We start from the raw sequence: 19533 nt of genomic DNA, 5'->3' as shown, positions 1-19533 counted from the left end.
AAAGATAACTTAAGGGACAAAGATACGCATCCCAGTGAAGAAGAAATGGCAGCTGATATTCTTTGTATTTGGCATTTTAATTTCTCCCTTTTATATCTTAATTCTTTTGTTTTAGTGTTTAACTCGCTTGAATAGACTCCCAGGGCTGTCCCTGAGGCTTAGCACCTGTTCTCTATGTCTCATCCAGCTCACATCTCAGTCCTCTCTACTCCCTCTTTCCTTCCCCCCAGTTTTTACTTATTATTACCCCTCGCTTTAAAAAGCTTCGAACTGCATTGATCACAACAGTATCCCGCCTCTTTTCTTTCCAAACCTTTGCAGGGATGTGACTGAGGTAAACAACATGATCCCCTAACTTCCGCCGGCTCAAACAGTAGCAGCCACCCCAAGCCCAAGCGTAGACTATCTGCACAAAAGACTAATATAAAATAAAACAAACACGCACCGGAGAGGGAAAAGGAAACAAGGGAGAGCACTCATAAAGTGCGGGAGTATCCCCGTCCGCACCTGTCACCAGTGCGCACGTTACCAAGGTCGAGCTGCTAGAAACTACAGGGCAGTTACAGGCAACAAATTAGACATTTGGAGCTGCTCTGTGTTTAGGCAACTGTGCCGAACAACACACCAAAGTGCTCTTCCCATTAAGGAAGGGCTGGTGCATTACTCACCCAGAAAACACAGGAGGGAAAACATATATGCGCCCTGATCAGCCACAGAGCATGGGTTTTCAAGCTCCGTGGCTACGCTTTAGGGAACATACGACAGTGTCTATATGCAAACAGCAACCAAGAAGACTCCATACAGCCCAAGAGGGAGGAGAGTACTCTGGCTCTTGAGACTAGAGGGGCTAAAGTTCATACTGTCTGCTCTGTTGCCAATGATGTCAGGTCTTCCCTGCTGAGCCTAAACACTAAAACAAGGAAGCCCCACATGACACAGCTTTTGAAAATCAAGATACTATTTACTATAATCAAAGTTACAAATAAACCACATTTTATTATCAAAATGGCATGCTTGATTACTAAAAAGATAATACGGTAACAAAAAATTATAGGCTGGAGAGAGAGCTCAGTGGTTAAGAACACAGGCTGCTCTTCCAGAGGACCCAGGTTCAGATCCCAGCACCTACAGGGTGGCTCACAATCATCTATAACTCCAGTTCCAGAGAATCTAATGCCTTCTTCTGGCCTCTATGGGTGAGCCCTACACACACATGGTACACAGATATACATGCAGTCAAACATTCATATGCATAAGATAAAAATAAAAGTTAAAATTTTAAAGAAATTATATGTATAGGTGTATACACACACAAAAGTTGCTATTGATTCGGTAAAATTTAAGAGGTATATAGGTAATTTCTTAATCAGAGCAAAAAATGTAATAGTTGAAAAAGAGTTCCTCTACCAGCCAGGGAATTATGTATTCATGTGGTGATATACTGTGTAACCCAATGAAGCTTACTTACATGGGGATCAGAGGGCAGAACCAGCCACTAAACTAGACACAGAGGTCAGGCAGTGGTGGCACACACCCTTAATCCCATCACTCGGGAGGTAGAGATCCCTCTGGATCTCTGTGAGTTCAAGGCCACACTGGGCTACATGAGAGAAAGAGAACCAGGCTGTGGTGACACACATCTTTAATTCCAGAAAGTAATATGGCAGGGCAGAGAAAGGTATATAAGGCGTGAGGAAGCAGGAACTCGCTCTCTTGAGGCTGAGGATTTCGTAGAGATAAGCTAGTGTCTGGCTTGTTCCTCTGATCTTTCAGCTTTCACCCCAATATCTGGCCCCAGGTTTTCTATTAATAAGACCTTTTAAGATTCATGTTATATATTCAGGCTACAATGGGTACCAAGGTATGTGTCAGCTATTCTGTTGGAATACATTGGTTGCCTTATTGCCTAAGGCTCCGTATCTAAAAATATTTCCAAATGTTTATGTGTCATAACACCCGTGCAAGTGGAGATGTGCCTCCCTCATGCTGAGGCAAGGCATGTCTGTCTCCAGTGCCCATGTACCGGCAGGTCTGTCGTTCTGTCTGCTGCAAACGCTTTTCCTGAGTGAGCTGGGTCAGACGATTATCTGCGTTTCTGATTTCCCTGCATCAGTAAAGGGACTTTCACTTCTACAAATAGCAAGGAAGGGAACAGCGGGGTAGGGGAGGCTCTCAGAAGGACACTTGAAAGGAGAAAGCAAGGAAGGCAGAGGTGAACAGCAGCCAATGGCGCCTTCTAAATGAAAGACAGAAGTTCCCATGCTCAGAGTCTGGTGAGCTGGAGAAAGAGGCTCAGAAAAAACTCAAGATCCTGCTAGCCTGGAATGAGGTTAGGACTGGGTAATAGGAACACTTGGATTTTCTCACGTGGTCTCTCAGTTCGGGTTTCCATTGCTAGGACAAAACACTATAACCAAAGCAACTTGGAGAGCAAAGGGTTCACTTCAGCTTAGGGCTGTGTCCAGCAGGGCGGGGATGAGAGGCAGGATCCTGGAGGCAGGAGCGGATGCAGAGGCCATGGAGGGGTACTGCTTTGTTGTTTTTTAATCTTTTGGGGGGGCCCGCCACCCAGCTCCCTACACATGGAGACTTATTCTAATTATGAATGCCCAGCCTTAATTTGGCTTAGTTTCTAGCCAGCTTTCCTTAACTTTAAATTATCCCATCTATCTTTTGTCTCTGGTCTTTTCCTGTTTTCTTACTTCTATAAATCTTACTCTTACCCCATGGCTGGTTGTGTAGCTGGCTGGCTGGCTGGCCCCTGGAGTCCTCCTCCTCATCTGGTTCCTCCTTTTCAATTCTCCCTTCCCAGAGTTCTCCTTCTATTTATACTCTGCCTGCCAGCCCCGCCTATCTCTCTCTCCTGCCTTGCTATTGGCCGTTCAGTTCTTTATTAAACCAATCAGATGCTTTAGACAGGCACAGTAACACAGGTTCACAGAGTTAAACAGATGCAACACAAACAAAAGTAACACACCTTCAAATAATATTCTACCACACTGCTTACTGGCTTGCTCAATCTGTTTCTTATAGAACCCAGGACCACTAGTCCAAGAGTGACACCACCCACAATGATCTGGGCCCTACCACATCAGCAAGTAAGAAAATGCCTACAGACTTGCCTGCAGGCCAGTCCTATTGAGATATTTTCTCAACTACGAGTCCTTCTCAGATGAACCCAACTTTTTTTTCTTTCTTTTTTTCTTTTTGCTTTTTTTTCCCCCCTTAGTTTTTCAAGGCAGGGTTTCTCTGTGTAACAGTCCTGGCTGTTCTGGAACTTGCTTTGTAGACCAGGCTGGCCTCAAACTCAGAAATCTACCTGCCTCTGCCTTCCGAGTGCTGGGATTAAAGGTGTGAGCCACAATCACCCAGCCTCCAGTTTGTATCTTTAACCTACGAACCAGCCAGCACACATGAGTAGCTCTTGCTTCTGGGCACTAATGCCTAGACTTGTTCATCCACAGCAGTGGATGTGTTACAGCTTCCCTGGACTTCAGTTTCCTTATCAGACCAGTAAAAATAAATCAAATCAAAATAAAAAGCAGTTACCTCTCCAGTTCTCCACACCAAGCTTCAGATCACCCTTCTCCTTCACCCTTGTTCTCCCTTGTTCTCCCTGCTGTTACTTCTCCAATTATCTACTATTCAGTCATCAACTACTATATGCTACGCACAAGTACAGATGGGAAAGCAAACTTAAGGGAGCAGCCTTCTCACCTGAGGGAGGAGGGCTAGGAACTCATGGCTCATCATCCTCTCCCAGGCCTACGACCCCAACAGCCTTGGTGTGTGGGCAGGAAGAGGACAGAAGGAGAGTGTTCCCACCATGACGGGGCTGCAACATCTGCAGCCTAAAGGAGATCAGTCAAGACCGAGACCGGCTTCCTAAGTTCTGCGTGTTCCCTGCCTGCCCACTGGTTCTTCCATGTCCCAGGATGACGAAGACCAGCTCCCTCTTATTCCCTCAGGGTACTCTTGAGGGGAGAAATGAGAAATTTGTAGATAGAAGGATAGAAAGAGAGAGACGGACGGAAAACACAGGATAGCCTCCGGAGGGCCTGGGTCCAAACCCACCAGCCCCTTCTGTCTCTACTAAAGGGCTTTTTAAAGGAATGCCAAGGGGTGGAGCAAAAGACCTCCCCCAGCATAGCCAAGTGTAGACCATCCCAAACACCTGGTGACCACGCACGTGGTCAGGCCATCCCCTAATGCAGCCCTGTTGTGGAAAGCAAGCTCAGTTCTCACTAGGAAACCTTTGTGGGTTCCCACACCAAGACACCGAGGATATAGAAATAGGAATCAGATAGAAATATTCACATTAGATTCAGAAACATACACTCGGGGGTGGGGGTGTTTAAATGAGCAACTTAAATACTCCCTTGAGCAGAGTTATTCCCCTCACCTCTGCACAGACTTAAGACTGACATCTGTGGTACTAAATACAGAAAGATACGTCTGTTCCCGTTAATAGGCAATGTTTATTCCATTCAATAACCCCTGCATTCTTTTCTCTGGATAGTATTAAAATGGATGCTTAAGGAAACTCCATCTCCTCCCTCACAACAATTGGGTGGCATCTTGGATAAAGACATCTTACTGACATACACTCCCATCAGGCTGTCCTGAATCCCTAAAACACCTGGGACATCAGGAGCTAAGGTACCAACAAATGTAACTGATGTCTTCTATGGGCCTAGACCATTCTGAGGACACTATTCCATAGCCATCCATCACCCTCTGTGGAGATGGAAGAATGGTAGATCAGACTAGGGACTACTGTGGGGGAAATAACTCTGCAAGGAAACCCCATGTCTGGGCTCTAAACCCTGAGCAACATTTTATCTTGGATATTTCTAGCCAAACATCGAGGCTCAGTGTTGGGGTCCACAGCTTAAACTAGGATTCCAACCACAGAATAAATGCTAGCCTGGTTATGTAACTAAGCTACATTTTTTTTTTGTGCGTGTGTAAAAAGGGGGACAGTACAAAGACACAAGATATATAACACTTGGAATGTACTCTGGCAAAAGAAGACCTCAGCTAAGACCTTACTAGGGTCCTTGTTTGTCATTGGTGGTCATATCGTATTTTCTCTGATTATTATACTTTAATTCCTATAAATCTTACTCTTATTGCTTAACATAAGGTGGAGGTCTCAGGAGCAGTAACAACTATGTAAAAGGTAACATTTTTGAATGTTTGTTTTTAGTATATATGTTTTGCCTGCATGTATGCATATGACTCGGATCCCCTGGCTGGAATCAGATACAGTTGTGATTTGCCATATGGATGCTGGAATTGAACCCTGGACCTCTGCAATAACATCTCCAGCCTGGAAACAGTAACATTTTATACGAGGTAGCATTAGTCATTTTTTAATGTCTATTTATTTGTTTATTTTATGAGTGCTTTGTTTTCATCCATACCAGAAGAGGGCACCAGATGCCATTGCAGATGGTTGTGAGCCACCACATGGTTGCTGGGATTTGAACTCAAGACCCCTGGAAGAGCAACCAGTGCTCTTAACCACTGAGCCATCTCTCCAGTCCTGCATTAGTCAGTTTTAATCCATGAACTATTTACATGTCTATTGATTGCTTATTTCTAACGAAGAAAACAACCTCTCCTCTGTCACCTTCACAGAACCTGACACCAACCTCAAATATTCTTTCATGAGGCTTATCTTCTGTGAAGAACTGAGACGTCAAGAAAAAAAATTCTAAAACCCACTCTATCTCTGCTAGGCTTCAGACAAAAGTACTCAGACAAAGTACTCCTTCAGCCAAAGTACTCAGACAAAGCACTTCAAAGTACTCAAAGTACTTTCATAAAGGTCCTCCATATTAGGGTGCTATGTGTTCCTGTTATAAATGTCTAAGTGTGGTAGCTTACAGTCAGAGGCAAAAGTTATTTTTCCTCTGCAGTGCATACAGAAAAGTTTGCATTCTTAGCCTCGTGCATATCAGTGCATATGTAATATATTGATAATAAATGCCTTTGGGACCAAAACAAAAGCTAAATTTTTGGCTTAATAACTTCCAAGATAATTGCTTTCTTATTTGGGGCACCGCTGATATTGCACCATTTGTTGTAAAATGACACAACTGAACACCCACAAGCAAACATTTCCCTGTCTAGATCTATCAGAGGCCTTACCCCAAAACCCGTGTGCATGCCCACGTGCCCACACACTGTTGCGGAGCATAACATTCCCAATAAAATGCACGGAAGTGAGGCTGGGAAGATGGCCGCCCACAGGGATGGCCATCCATGGGGATGACAGTCTGCCTGTACAGACTTGGTGCTCAGGTGCGGGAAACACAGAGAAGCCTGTCACAGTCACCAAGACTGACCTCCGCAGCTAGGGCTGGACAGGCTGGAATCAGCCTCAGGTTGAAACACAAAGGTGCTCAAGGTCTGGGCTCTCCCCATGTGGGGAGGCCAGTCTTCCAAAACCAGGCACACTTTAAATGAGACATTGGCCACAGAATTGTGGAAACGGTCCCTTCCTCAGGGGATGGGCATTTGACTAGTGGTACAGGGCCATAGCCCAGTGCCTATCTGGACCTGGCATACTGTAAAAGGTCCAGCAAAGAAGGTAGATAAGAGAAAACACCAGGCAATCAATTACCGGCAGTACATTAAAGAGGAAAGTGGGTTACAGCCATCTCCAAGCCACAGTCATAAGAGAATGGTTACAAAGTTCAAAACAGATCAAACACCAAATCACTACTATTTGCAAATCTTCGCCCATCACACCAAAGTGGAACATTGGTTTTTCCCCCCCTAACATCTTTCTTTGGCACTGAACCTCTGTACGAAGCTTGTGAATTACGGTCAGTAAACTTGAGAAACAGTTTTTCTCACAGTATTTTTTTTTTAAGTTTTCAAATCTTAGCCTACTCTACCTTCTCTAGAGGGAGATGTGAACTGTGGACCTCACGTCCTAAGCCATTTTCCCTTCATAATCATCTCCCTAGTTTTTCCAGTGTGACTGTTTGTTTTAAGAGGGTTGCACATGGTGGTTAAGAGAAGATGTTGCTACAAGAGGGCTAGAATTTGTCAAGCGTGGCTCCATGACTTGCTAGTTGTGCCACTTGAGGCACGTCGCTTAACCTCTCTAAACTTCTCTTCCCTTCGATACAAAATGAAGACAGAAACAATACCTCACTTACAATGTTGTGATAAAGGTTAGTTGAAATCTAATGTAAACAGGAAATACTCAGAGTAGGGTGGCAGAGGGGCTATGTAATGGGTGCTGCGGTTCTTAATGGCAGCCTCGGATGTAAGTTTGCCTGCTACCATTTTATTTTATTTTTATTTATTTGTTCGTTTGTTTGTTTGTTTTGGTTTTTCAGACAGGGTTTCTCTATGTAGTTTTGGTGCCTGTCCTGGAATTCACTTTGTAGACCAGGCTGGCCTCGAACTCACAGAGATCCACCTGTCTCTGCCTCCCGAGTACTGGGATTAAAGGCGTGCGCCACCTTCTGCCTTCTTAAAAGTGTTCAAGGATTGATCTCATAGCGTTCATGTCCCCTCTAATGCTTTACACGGCTTCCTTTTTGCTAGAGTAAAGAATATTCTCAGGCAGGACTAATGAGGTGCCGCGGGCTGTATGAGAAGTGAACGTCGCCCTGCTAGACAAGGTTTCCTGGCAGTAAGCGTGGCTCTTCAGAGTGAGCTGCCACACAGTGTAAACAGCTCTGCCCCGAGGAGGAGTTCTCCTTACAGCAGGAAGTGATGAGCCCTCCTGAGGGAGGGGATAATGACCCATCAGGGCAGACAGAGCCACAGACACTGAAAACCAAGCTGACTGTTGTTGTTAGCAAAGGAAATTGGAAACAAAGCCAGGACTCCTAAGGTGATACAGTGTAACAGAGAGACAGGAGCTGAAGCGGGGCGGGGTGCCTCTCTGTTGACACTCCAGCCTAAGGTTCAGGAGCAGAAACTCCGGTTTGTGGACCTCATCCCATGGAGTCCTGAGCCACCAAACCACGCGGAACCTGACAGACTGACCACAGCTCAGGACAGTCTGTGTGGTCACAGGCTGCAGTCTCCTGGAGGGCTAGGACGTGAGGGGCCAGCACCGACTCTGCTGAAAGTTGCTCACGGGGCTTGCAACTCTCAAGACTTCTGTTTCCACATGTGGGGGGGAAATGAAGACGCTAAACTATAAGATCTTTGAAGATCTTTCCAGAAGGGGACTTAACTTCATTCTAACCCCAATAATGGCTTCCTAGTTGTAGGCTACTGCTGATCACAGTGCTCCCTGTTTCCCAGGCTGCCTGCTGCAAATCCTCCATCTTTCCCTCCGTCAGCAGCGTCAACACCAAAGAGGGCCAAAGCCACCATCAGTCCCAACTCTACTGTAAACCTAATTGCATGCCCTATGAGTCACTGAGTAGCCAATGGTCACTAGAGAGGCCAACAGCAAAGGCCTGTTCTGGTGGGAGTTGATCCTTCTGACACACCGGATTGTTCATCTCTGGTGCTAATTTAAAACCGAGTCAGCTCTCCTCAGTACTTCACACCCCCAAATCCCTGAGAACATGAGGTAGCCTCCTCAGACAGCCCTGACTGCGGAGGAGACCCAATTATCCACCCACCCATCCCATCACAGCTCCTCAGTCCCCAAAGCACGCAGGTCCCACCCTTTACAAAGCAGTGTGGGGCTTTGGGGCCCACGCTGGTGCTGTAGCTACTGTTTGTGTGCATCCTACGAGGCTGGGTGCAAACAAATGCCATACTCAAAACTAACCAAAGAAAGGCCATTCCTCGGCTGTCATCTACCTGCAAGAGCAAATGCAGAGAGCAGATCCTTCTCCGGTTGTGAAAGACTTGTGCGTTTGTTAGAAAGGAAACAAATCCTTAGCTAAAGAGGAAACAATGTTGGGAGAGGACTGATCAGTCTGGTGGGAACTTAGGGCCTTCTGTTGTCCTGTAGCATAGACATCCATGGAAGGGGTGTTGCCTAACAATTCACCTCTACTTTGCACCACAGGCAAATTTCAGTCACCCATGCGTATGGGTGGAGACAGCTGCAAAGCTGACCACCTGCCCCCGAGGACCTTTCCTGGGATTTTCAGAGCTTCTCTTTGCAGAATGGTATGTCTGATTTTCTGGGAGTGGTGGCAGATCTCTCAGGTCTGCACTGTCCAAGGGCTGGAGGTTAGTAGACAAGGGCAGATAACTGACCTCCAGGCTCCTGCTTTACTCTGTCTACCCAGAAGAGATAATGGAGCCTTTTGGGTAAACCTGCCTCCTGCCGAGTAAATATGTCCAGTAAATATAATCCAGAGGGGACCTCACTGAGTTCTCCAGTTGGTGATGTACTTAGAAGATTGCAACATGGGTTCCCCCAGTTAATTATGAACTCCAACCTCCAAACTGGGCCAAATGGAACATTCTCTTACCAGTTCCAGTAACAAAGCTGAGCTATGTTGATGTCACTACTTTGGGCAAATCACATGACTTCCTGGGGTCTATCTCCTCCACATAAGATGAGGTTATCAGGTGTCTACCTCACTGAGTTAAATGGGCCAGAACATGAATAGCTCTGTACTTGTTCAGTCAGAATCTCTGGAAGTCAGAGGGAAAACAGGGTTCAGATTCCAGTGCACATTCAACAGCAGGATGTGGAATTTGGATTTCACTTCTAGAAAGCACCTGATGTTAGCCACCAGAAGTTAGTGTCTACTGGTTTCTTTCACTGTGAGGTCAACATTTTTACATTTTTCTTTGGGGGGGGGGTGAGACAGGGTTTCTCTGTGGAGCCTTGGCTGTTCTGGAACTTGCTCTATAGACCAGGCTGGCCTCGAACTCACAGAGATCTATCTCTCTGCCTCTGCCTCTGCGATTAAAGGCATGCACCACCACCACCTGGCCTAGCATCTGACTTTTGTAATTAATCATATTTGAAATGATTTGACTCTGTTAAAACACCTTGCTTCTCCTTAACTTTCAATGACTAAGTTTAGAAACTACCCCTTTACCATTATCCACATAACCCTGGTCCAATTCATTCTTCTGGAACACAAAAACCAGGAAATCTCAGTGGGCATAAGCTGGACTCCGGTCCATGCCAGCTCCATGCCAAAATAAAGAAAGAAATGTTTGATTTCACCTGGAAAATAACTGCTGTGCCATACATGAATTTCCCGACAAGTCCTTGACACAATTAACAAGTGCCTTGTTAGTTGTAAAGGTTTTATCACACACAATTTAAGAATATGTAAGGCATTTCCTATGCACCTGCCCAATGCTTAGGTTTTGATTCCATCCTCCTAAACCTACCGTTCCCTTCTGAGAGGAGTTTCCGTCTGAATTAATCAAGAGTAGCTGTCTTAGTGAGGGTTACTATTGCTGTGATGAAACACCGTGACCAAAAGCAAGCTGGGGAAGAACAGGTTCATTTCATTCACAGTTCCATACATCAGTTCATCATCAAAAGCAGTGAGGGCAGAAACACACGGAGATAGAACCTGGAGGCAGGAGCTGATGCAGAGGCCATGGAGGGGTGCTGCTTACTGCCTTGCTCCTCATAGCTTGCCTCATCCTGCTTTCTTATAGAACCCAGGATCACCTGCCCAGGGATGGCACCACCCACCATGGGCTGGGTCCCCTCCCGAATCAAACACTAAGAAAATGCCCTACAGGCTTGCCCGCAGCCCAATTTTACAGAGGCATTTTCTTATTTGAGGTGCCCTCCTCTCAAATGATTTTTAGTTTGTGTCAAGTTGACATAAAACTATCCAGCACAGCAGCCAAATGCATCTAGGTTGCAGCTTCAATCACAAACCTGATCATAAAACTCCCCATTAGCCAAACACAATCCGATTTTCACGGATCCCAGTCTCGGGGGGCTGGCTATGAAAATGTGTGAATTAACCCAACAGCATTACATTAAGGATATTTCTGTGTATACCCAGATATTTTGCTTAAAAATCATTTTGCCTCTAGTCAAAACAAGGACAAGGGGGGAACTTGTGTAGAGCCAGACACAACAGCACACACCTGTGAGGTTAGCAACAAAGAGCCTGGGGTGGAAAGGCTCAGGCAGGGGTCATCCTGGACATCACAGTATGCTCAAGGCAGCCGGGCTACATACACGGGGAGAACTTGTTTCCCAAAAAAAAGCCATAATGACACATCAGAGAACATTACACATAATAAGCAAAAATCACAAACGTTCCAGAACTAAAGGTGAAATTCTAGTTGCACACAGGCTTTTAAAGATGTTTAAGGTTCCACCTAAGATGTAATGGCTTAGGAGTTTGCTCTAGCAGTAACTAAAGTCTTCCCACATGCATTAATAAACAAGAGGCAGGTATTTAATAATCTATAGGCAGGATGACCACAAAAGACATGATAAATAACCATCTATATTCAAGGGCAGAGCCCTAGAGGGCAATCAAGAATTTACACACATTCCCTACAACGACCTCACATGACTTCCCAGCCTCTGAGGAGAGGCATACGTAGCCCTGCCACCATTGAGCCACCTAGGAGCTTCCCACTTACTGCATGAGGCATGGCCCCGCGTGGACTGTGAAGGCAATCGGGTTACCTCCTTAGTGAAAGAAACAGTGTAAGTATTTCACTTCAGTCAAATAAAGCAGACCAGGCATGGTAGCGCAGGTCTGTTCCCAGCACCCAACAGGCTCAGAAAGAGGGCTCAATAGTTCGAAACAAGTCTACACAAAGATGCCATGGAGCAAAGAGGCTAAACAATAAAGACGTAGAATCCAGCTCATCAGAGGCAACTTACAGGGCAGAATCTTACCGTTGGAACTCAGACTTCTCTGTGCGTTCAGACACACGTAACGACAATGGTTAAAAGCAGTTATCAGCCCGGGACTGTTAGCCCAACAGAAGAGGATAAAGCACTTGCCAAGCATACACAAGTCCTTGAATTTGTTTAATGAAAATTAAACAACAATAATAATCGCTTTTAGTAATGTGTGATTAACCTAATTTTCCGTGCTTAAAAACATTAATCCACATTCAGTGCAGAATTTACCGAACCAAGACAAAGCAAAAGCCAAAGAAAGGAAGGGAAAGGAACAGAAGAAAGAGAGTAAATCGAAAGAAATAACAGGCTTCTCCACTCCTGAGCTGGAAGGAAGACACAACTCACAGGCTCACATCCACCATTCTTCAAGCAACGGGAAGTCATATGCCAGTTCTGTCGATGTGGAAACTCAAGAAGGAATGTCTCAAACTTGCTAGCTGTGGCTTCCTTAGCTCTCCACCTTAGCAAGAATTCTTGACCAACTTTTAAGGAGGAGTTTGGCAAGACCTGCCCTAGTGAGGGAAGGACCTTTTGAGCACCCCCTACCCTCGACCTCAGGATGGTTTGACCTACCACACACACACACACACACACACACACACACACACACACACACACACACACAAATGCTTTTCGATCACTCTCCATGGTTAAAAACACATATGTATATTTGTATATATTGTAGGACTGGGGATCAAACCTAGAGCTTCGAGATACTAGGAAAATATTCTACCAGAGTCATACCCTCAGACCCTAGTTTTATATTTTTTACACACTGCCAAATTACCCCTTAAAAGTGCATTCATTCACTATTTAATCAATATTTATTGAGCTGCCATCTTCTAGGAGATATTGGGGTCCCTGTCTACAACTACATGGTTAGAAGTTACAAGGGCTATAGAAGAGTCTGTGGAGCATATACAGATAGGTGTACAACCAAGGCAAGTCCACCACCCTCTCAGCATGCACACTATTTGCATGGGAGGCTGACCAGGTGCACCCTCCCCTTTGACGAGGCACTTGTTCACTTTTATCTCAATTTATTGATTGCGTTGTTTAATTTCTTGTTTAGATTTTTTAATTCTTTGTGTATTCTAGATATTAGCCCTCTGTCAGATGCACAGCTACCATTCTACATGCCATCTCTTCATTCAATCAACTATTTCTTTTGCTATGCGGGAACATTTTAATTTCATGAGGTCCCATCTGTTCACTGTTGGCATGGTTTCCCGAGCAACTGGAGTCCCATTAAGAAAGTCCTTGCCTGCGCCTATTCCATCAAATGTTTTCCCTGTTTCTTCCTATGACAGTTTCAGAGTTCCGAGTCTTACATTAAGGTCTTTGATCTATTTGGATTGACTTTGTACAGTGAGAGATAGGTATCTTCACTTCCTTCTTATATGTGGATATCCAAGTTCTCAACGCTGTAATAAGGCTGTCTTTTCGCCGATGTATATTTTGGTATCTTTGTCAACAATCACGGGGCTGCAACTATGTGTTTCTATTTATGTCATCTGTTCTACGGCATTGACCTACAGGTCCATCTTTGGGCTAGTATCATGCACCGGTATGTTGTACATGGATGTAGGCACACATAGAGAGGCCAGAACTGTTTTCTTCAATTACTCTCCACCTTGGTTTTTGAGGGAGGGTCTCTCACTGAACCGGGAGCTCATGGATTCAGCCAGACTAGCTGGTCCACAAGGCTCAGTGATCTTCCTGTCTCTGCCTCTGCAGTGGCAGCATGCAGTGCCACACCCAGCTTTTTACATGGGTGCTAGGCAGATGGACTCATGTCCTCATACTTGCAAGGTAAGCACTTTTTCCAACCGGCCATCTCCCCAGCCCTGTGATGTGTGTCCCCCCCACCCCCACACCCCCTCCCCTACCCTATGGCTCTGTAGCAACTTATCAGACATGATGATGCCCAGAGCATATCCTTTTTGCTCAGGAGTGTTTTGGCTATCTGTATGCTTCTTACCTTCCATATAAAGTTTAAGATTTTTTTTTTCTATTTCTATGAAATGACATTGGGACTTTAACAAGAATTGTATGGAATCCTTAGATTGCTTTTGATAATATAACCATTTCCACAACATTAATTCTTATGGCACAAGAGCAATCTTCAATTTCTTTCTTCAGTGTTTTCACCATAAGCCTCTTTCGGTTTCTTGATTAGATTTATTCCTAGGTCAATCCTCTTTTCTTTTTTTAGGGAGGCAATGTGAACAGAGTTGTTTCCTACTTTTTTTGGCAGCATGCTTATTATTGATATATAGGAGGGAGATTAAATTATGTTCTTTGTATTCTTGGCAGTAGCTCTGAGTTATAGATGCTCATCTACTCCAAAGGAGGTCAGAACTTGTGTTGGTATAGCTCTAGTAGGTGCTGGTACGCTGGGACAATTGTGGGATAAATTTACAGAGTCATTAATGTAAGCAATGAATCAGGAGCCAATACCTTGTCTTGTTCATCTTTGAATCCAACCACAGTGTTCGTGTGACATTTCAGCACTGGAGGTGTAATGTATCACTGGGTCAAATTTATCCCAGATAATCACACACTCTCAATGAATGGAGGAGATTATATTTTCCCATGAGATTCTATATTTGTGTGACTCTTATAAGAACAGAAACCAGAGATCCTCTGGGGTTTTGTTCAGATCATTCATTCCAAGTTAAGCAGGAGACACTGAGGGGAAATATGGCCTGTGTCCTCTTCAACACTAATTCTTGGGTTATCCAAAACATTGCCCAAAGACAAAACAATCAAAAGAAAACCTTAAAATCAACATCACTATGTCGCCATGTTCTTCACTTCTTATATTCATGCACAGCATATCAAACTATCATGTTAAATTTATAGAGATCTTCAAAGAGCCAAGGCCTACAGTCCTGGCCTTAGATTGCTGTTATAAACAGTCATTTTATTTTATTGCTGGATCAGTGTCTGGTGTTCAGAGGTCAAGGACTCCAATTCACTTTCTTTTGCCACATGCCCAACCTTAGCACCCTAACAACTGTATTCCTCCTCACAGTCACCATGTGGAGGGCATATGCCTCATCCTGTAAGTGTGGAGAAGCACCTCAGCAATTACTTCCAAGCCTTCTCACCCAGTATCCAGTGGAACCAGAATGCTGGAATCTCACAACACCAGGAATGAGATGCATCCGGGTGTGAGTCAGCCCCCACCCGCATCATGAGAAACTGTACCTTGCAGGACTAGGTCTACCTTCCACTCTGTCAAGACTCCAGAGCCCTGCCCTACCCCCTTCACTGCTCTCTGCTTTCAGAGGCAGACAGAATGATTAAGCATGTCTGGGAATCCTAGAGCAAGCAGGTTTAGTATAAAAGTGAAGTTACCTTCCCCAGTCAGCTACTAAAACATGTGCTATTGAAACCCGGGGGCAAAGAGGACACTTGTCTTCCTTCAGTGGGTCTGCATGATACCACATACCACAAAGGAATGACCAGGTAGCATCACTGAAGTCTTTGGTTTCCATGTCTAAAGTGAGTTTGACACCCACTTCTTTAAGATGTTTTGTGACAACTAGATACTACTGTGGAATGTCGTTCTGTATGCTATGAATATGTGTTGCTCTGATTGGTTGATAAATAAAGCTGGCCAACGGTGAGGCAGAAAAAGATTAGGCAGAACACTCCAACTAGAGAGAGAGGAAGGAAAAAGGCAGAGCTGAGGAGATGCTGCCAGCTGCCACCAGGAGAAGCAAGATGTAAAGTACTGGTAAGCCACAAGCCACGTGGCAAAGTATAGATTTATAGAAATGGGTTCATTTAAGATGTAAGAGCTAGCTAGCGAGAAGCCATATACTTTGAAAATAATATAAGTGGCTGTGGGACTGGGCAGGACACAGGAAAACATCCAGCTATAAGATACTTTCTATGAGTTGCCTGGTACAGTGTCTGACCCATGTTATATAAGTAAATGGTAGCTAATAAAATGCCGTGGTGCTGTGGAATAATCCTTCTACACACTGTGAAGTTGTTGTTGTTAGTAAAAAGCTGATTGGCCGATGGCTAGGTGGGATTTCTGGGTCAGAGAGAATGCTGGGGAGAAGAGTGGAGTCAGAGGCGACACCATGAGATGCAGAATGAGCAGGGTGGAAAGTATGTACATGAGGTAAACAAGCCTCAGGGAAGCACATAAATTAATGAAAATGGGTCAATTTAAGTTATAAGAGCTAGCTAAAAACAAGCCTAAGCTATTGGCTGAGCATTTATAATTAATAATAAATCTCTGTGTGGTTATTTGGAGGTGACTGCCAAGACACAGAGAAACTCCACCCACACCTTGGTTTGACATTATTACCACATATTCCATGACATTTCCCAAGGGTTCCCAGGGCACCAGGGACAAAGAGTAACATGTCTATGAAAGAAAGAAAACTCAAGAGTTCTCTTAGCCACATCTACCTTTATATCAAAGTAACTCCTCATTAGACATCTAACACACCAGACTTTTATTTTACTTGATTTCAGTTCTTTGCATGTGTTTTTGAATTATCAAAGACAACCAAATGGATCTGAAAATGGGCTCAGAATACACATGAGTCTTTAAAGAATCTTAACATAAACTTAAAATAACAACAAAATATACTTTCTAAGTGGGAAAGAAACCTTGAGGAATCACATAAAAAGAATAAGGAAGATGCTTCTTCCTTCTTCTTCTTCTTCTTCTTCTTCTTCTTCTTCTTCTTCTTCTTCTTCTTCTTCTTCCTCTTCCTCTCCCTCTCCCTCTCCCTCTCCCTCTCCTTCTCCTTCTCCTTCTCCTCCTTCTCTCTCTCTCTCTCTCTCTCTCTCTCTCTCTCTCTCTCTCTCTCTCTCTCTCTCTCTCTGTTTTTTACAAAATCTCACTATGTAGCTCTGGCTGGCATGGAACTCACTATGTAGGCCAGGCTGGCCTTGAACTCACAGAGGTCTGTCGGCTTCTGCCCTTGTCTCTCCCTCCTGAGCATTTTTTGTTTATTCTGGTTGTGTAAACTGGAAGTAGACTCACACTCCATGTAGATGGACCATGCCTCTTTGGCTCATTGTACGCTAAGCATATTTCTTGGCACTCAGGAACTTTGCTGTGCCAATGTGGGAGGGTTATCTAGATGATTTATGGAATCTCGAGTTACACAATCCAAGCATAGGGCCCAAGCTGTGGTCACAGTATCATTACACTCTAAGCCTGTACCCATCTGGATACCCATTTTAGGAGGTAAATAAAGGAAGCAAATACAGAAAAACCCAATACCAAAACTTCTGGAAGACAAGATGGCCTATGGTGTATGTAGGGACCGGGCAGGACACAGGAAAACATCCAGCCACAAGTACACACACTGGCCAGAGGGGTCATCAAGTAAGGGATTTAAAGACTACACATCTAAGATGCTCTGTGAAAGTTTCTAATCCCTAGGTGCCTATCAACCTGATAGGGCATTAACCTAGAAGCAACAGTCTTTGAAATGTTGATCTCTAACTATACTCATTAAGAGAGGTAAAGGTTGTTTTCTAGGACACACTGGCCCAAGAGGAGAGGACTAGGAATCAGAGGTCTCACCTCTAGCCTTCATCTGTTAGGTGGCTAGCTTATGTGACTCAAACATCACCTCCATTTACTGAGTCTGCCTGCTCACCAGAGCAGGCGCATCTAGATGTTCTTGCTCTCTTTCACCCAAACATCCGCCTCCTCTTTCTTTAGCAAAGAACAAATGGGAAAATACAAATGAGGAAATGCAAGAAAGTAAATCTTACTGCTCCTGATGCTACTTGATCCATCTATTGTGGTGGTATTGTGTTCCCCAAATTATTGTGCACCCTAATAAATTTATCTGGGGTCAAAGAACAGGACAGCCACTAGATACAAAGGCTAGAAAATGGTGGCACACATGCCTTTAATCCTAGCATTCCAGAGGCAGAAATCCCTCTGGATCTCTGTGAGTTCAAGACCACATTGGAAACAGACAGGCATGGTGACTCACGCCATTAATCCCAAGAAGTGAGCCTTTAATCCCAGGGAGTGATGGCAGAAAGCAGAAAGATATATAAGGTGTGAAGACCAGAAACTAGAAGCTTTTGGCTGGTTAAGCTTTTAGGCTTTTGAGCAACAATTCAGCTGAGACCCATTCTGGATGAGGACTCAGAGGCATCCAGTCTAAGGAAACAGGATTAGCTGAGGAATTTGCAAGGTGAGGTAGCTGTGGCTTGTTCTGCTTCTCTGATCTTCCAGCATTCACCCCAATACCTGGCTCCAGGTTTGTTTTTATTAGTAAGTACCTTTAAGATTCATGCTACAATCTATAGTCTTTATTCTCTGAGTATTAAAAATAAATCCTTTTTGTCAGGTGGTTGTGACATCTCAACACTCAGGAGGCAAAGACAGGCAGATCTCAGTGAGTTTGGGGCCAACCTGGGCTACAGAGTGAGTTCCAGGACAGCAAAGACTACATAGAGAAACCTTGTCTCAAAAAAAAAAAATCCTTTTCATCTGTTTTACAGCAAGCTTTTTAAATACTCTTTCATGTATTTATTTACTTATTAATTCTTCAAACAAATTCTGACTGTGCAGACAAGACCAGTCTAAAACTCAAGACCCTCCTATCTCAGACTCCCAGGTAGTAGGATCACAAATGTGCACCCCCAACACTCGACTAACTTTTTAAAATTTAAAGCTAGAAGAGCTTTTCAGTGGCAAGCGGAATCTTCCCAAATATTGTTAAATAACAGCTTCACAGCATTTCATCATAAAGACGAGCTATTATCATCAGCCATGTGTTGGCTGTGAGCTGCTTTTCCACATCTTAATACCGCTATCTTTGTAAGCTTTGACGGAGTCAGCCAATGTGTGAGCAATCCCTTCTAATCCGTCACCTCTAAATGTGATAAACCTGTTCCCCTCATCGTTTCCCCCCAGGGCTTGACAAAAAGCCTTTTGATAGAATCATGTCCTTCTTGCTTGACATTCATCCATTCGTCAACATTCTGTTCTGCCAAGTCAGAATTCAAACTAAGGGAAAGTTCCCAAGTCATCCTACGTAGCTGGTTTGTCTCATTCATTCCATGCATGTTTACTAACTGCTACCTGTGAAACCGTCCCGCCAACAGGATGGCTCAGTGAGTAAAAGCATTTGCCTTGCTAGCTTGACCTGAGTTCAAGTCTCAGAGTTCACCATAGGACAGAACACACCTCCAAATTCTCCACATACATGCAATCTCCCTCTCTCTCTCTCTCTCTCTCTCTCTATATATATATATATATATATATATATATATATATCACAACAATAAATAAATAAATAAATAAATAAATAAATAAATGGGAATTTTAAAACTATCTGCAAGATTTTACAAGTTACTTGTGTGAGAACTTCTGACTTTTATTCACAAAAATATTATGTAGTTTTTTTAATCCCTAAAATTGAAAAATGTAAGAAATATAAACTTGTTAATTAAAAAAATAAGTCTCTATAGTGCCCAAAATACATTTTGGTAATCTATCTAGATTATATTTTTGTTTGTTTGTTTGGTTTGGGTTTTTCAAGACAGGGTTTCTCTGTGTAGCCCTGGTCGTCCTGGACCAGGCTGTCCTCGAGCGCTGAGATTCGTCTGCCTCTGCCTCCTGAGTGCTGGGATGAAAGTGTACAACCACCTCCCATTTAAAACTTCTCATGTTCCAAGAAACAAAAAGCCCTGTGATCTAAGAGTTTTTGGCTATTGAACGGTCCTAACACTAAACA

The 19533-nt window shown here is 44.0% G+C and overlaps 1 protein-coding gene across 12 annotated transcripts in view; it reads right to left on the bottom strand.

Annotated features, from left to right (window-relative positions):
- Positions 1-19533, bottom strand: part of Ldlrad4 (low density lipoprotein receptor class A domain containing 4) — a 361303-nt gene that overhangs the window by 201642 nt on the left and 140128 nt on the right. The window lies entirely within an intron of this gene.

The sequence above is a fragment of the Peromyscus maniculatus genome, chromosome 19 (genome assembly GCF_049852395.1).
Source record: "Peromyscus maniculatus bairdii isolate BWxNUB_F1_BW_parent chromosome 19, HU_Pman_BW_mat_3.1, whole genome shotgun sequence".
NCBI classification, from domain to species: Eukaryota; Metazoa; Chordata; class Mammalia; order Rodentia; family Cricetidae; genus Peromyscus; species Peromyscus maniculatus.
The sequence above is the reverse complement of the archived record's forward strand: the minus strand, read 5'-3'. Positions and strand labels throughout refer to the sequence as shown.